The following is a 2,422-nucleotide window of genomic DNA, read 5'->3' on the forward strand; positions in this document are numbered from 1 at the left end:
AACTTCTAATGTTGCAAGGTATGATGAAACTTATGGGATCCTTTATCTTGCTTGGCATATTTTTCTATAGTAGCATTGAGCAAGATGCATCTAAAATCACAATTACACTCTCCTCCACCTTCCTCTTGTTGGTCAAGAGATCCTTCAAAAACTTCGCATACCAAGGCATTTGTGACAACGCCTCCATGAACCGAATGTTAATATGCAACTGCTTGAAAAGGCCCAGAAATTTCTTGCATTGCTCATCATTTTGGTCATTTTTCAACCTTGAAGGATAAGGAATTCTTGATTTGTATGGTGTGGAAGCTACCTCCTTACCCTTATCCTTTTCCTCAACTTCTTGTTCCTTAGGTGTATCTTGTGTAACCTTTTCAGCTGGGAGCTTTCTCTCAAGCTCTCGACCATTTCTCAAAGTAACAGCTTTCAATTGCTTCCTCGAGTTTGTTTCAGTGTTGCTAGGTAAACTACTTGAGGTCTCTCCACTAGTGACTTCGCTATTTGACCAACTTGATTCTCTATATTGTGCAATGATGCGATCTGGCAGCGAAGTGTAGTTTCAACATCCTAAAAACATATGTCAAAGGACTAAGTTAACTTGGTTAGCATTTTTTCCAACTCTAAAACCTGATTATCCAAACTTGAAGATTGTGATTGCTAAAATCCTGGTGGAACAGATGGTTTCTGCTATCCTTGATTGTCCCATGAGAAGTTTGCGTTGTTTCGCCACCCCGAATTGTAGGCATTACTGTAGGTGTTGCCTTGACCTCTTATTGCATTCCCCACATAATCTACCTGCTCCATAGGTGCTGAACTACTAACGGAAATGGGGCAATCTGATGAGGTGTGTCCACATCCACACCCCTTACAATTTATCACCGCCACCATTCTTGGAGAAGTTAGGAGAAGTTAGAGTATCTAACTTCTTGCTCAATGCTTCCAGTTGGGCTGCTAGGGAAGTCATTGCATTAATCTCATGAAGATCTGCTACTTTTTTCTATCACGAACCTTCCATTAATAACTGTTCATAGCCATTTCTTCAGTGAGCTATCGGGCAACTTCTGGGGTTTTACTTCCTAAGATACCTTCTGCTGCGGGATCTAACAATTACTTTGTGCTTGGATTCAACCCATTGTAAAAAATATGAATGATCATCCACTCAGGAAATCCATGTTGAGGATATTTCAGCAGGAGGTCCTTGAACCTTTCCTATGTCTTAAAAAGAGACTTCAACTCCGATTGCATAAATAAGGAGATTTCATTCCTAAGCTTCACTGATTTCCTAGGAGGAAAATACCTAGCTAGAAAGGTCTCCACCATTTCCTCCCATGTTGTAATCGATGCCCCAGTAATGATTGTAGCCATTCTTTGGCTCTCCCCTTCAAGGAGAATGGGAAGACTCTTAATCGTATGGCATCATTCGTGACTCTGTTGATCTTTAGCATGTCACACACCTCTAGAAAATTCTTAATGTGGTTGTTCAGATCTTTATTGGCCAAACTATTAAACTGTGCAAACTATTGTACCATTTGGATGAACCCCGGCTTGAGCTTAAAGCTTTGAGTGGTAATCAGTAACCTTGAATGCTTGCTTGTGGGCCACGAACTGTAGGTCTTGCATAGTCTGAAAGTGGCCTCTGTTGCTCATTCTGTTCAACCATATTTTTAGACTCGTCAACCTCTATTTCAGCTGAATAATTTTGTTCTTGCATAGGTTCCTTGCCCCTTCTATGAATTTTGCTCTCAATTTCAGAATCTCCTTCAACTAATATCGAAGGATTGCCCCGGGTCATAACCTGTAGCTGAAATCAAGAAAAGAAAACAAGTTAGAATAATGGAAGAAAAGAAAGTGTTGAATAGAATTGATAATGTAAATGGAAAAAATCTAAAATAACAAAGTGCAAGTGTTTCTAAAATCTTATTCCCCAGCAATAGCACCAAAAACTTGACACACCAAGTAATATAATGTATCCAACAGGTTGAGTAGTCAAATCCATAAGGAATAAGAAATTAGCAACAATTAATACTTCGTTAAATAGCCAAATTAAATCAATAAGTGGAATGTGATTAAGATGCTATCAAATAACAAGAGAAAGTAAACAAGCAATAGGCAAGGAAGAGAAACCAATCAATGAAAGATGGAGTACCCTGATAATGCTCCCCTTAGAATTCTAAGTTAAGTACAAAACTAATATTGTACCTCCCTAATTGAGATTAATTGAGTCATGGAAATCCAAAAACACATCGATCCCTAACCTAGGCCAACCGATGACTAGCCCCCTATGAGGTCCCGCTTGAGAACTATCTCGATACCTCACACCACATATGACTGCTTGGAGTTCTAAGAATTCCAAATGATAAACCCTATTCCTAGAAGAAAATCAAACCCTTTGGTCTAGGAGAAAGATCCCTAATCCCATACGAGG

The 2,422-nt window shown here is 39.3% G+C and overlaps 1 non-coding gene across 1 annotated transcript; it reads left to right on the forward strand.

Moving 5' to 3' along the window:
• The first annotated feature begins 1,162 nt into the window (after positions 1-1,162).
• LOC120272802 lies at positions 1,163-1,269 on the forward strand. Its single transcript, XR_005540338.1, has one exon. It is a non-coding gene; the product is annotated as a small nucleolar RNA R71 (small nucleolar RNA).
• Positions 1,270-2,422: the final 1,153 nt, after the last annotated feature.

Source organism: Dioscorea cayenensis, chromosome 11, assembly GCF_009730915.1.
Source record: "Dioscorea cayenensis subsp. rotundata cultivar TDr96_F1 chromosome 11, TDr96_F1_v2_PseudoChromosome.rev07_lg8_w22 25.fasta, whole genome shotgun sequence".
Classification (NCBI taxonomy): domain Eukaryota; kingdom Viridiplantae; phylum Streptophyta; class Magnoliopsida; order Dioscoreales; family Dioscoreaceae; genus Dioscorea; species Dioscorea cayenensis.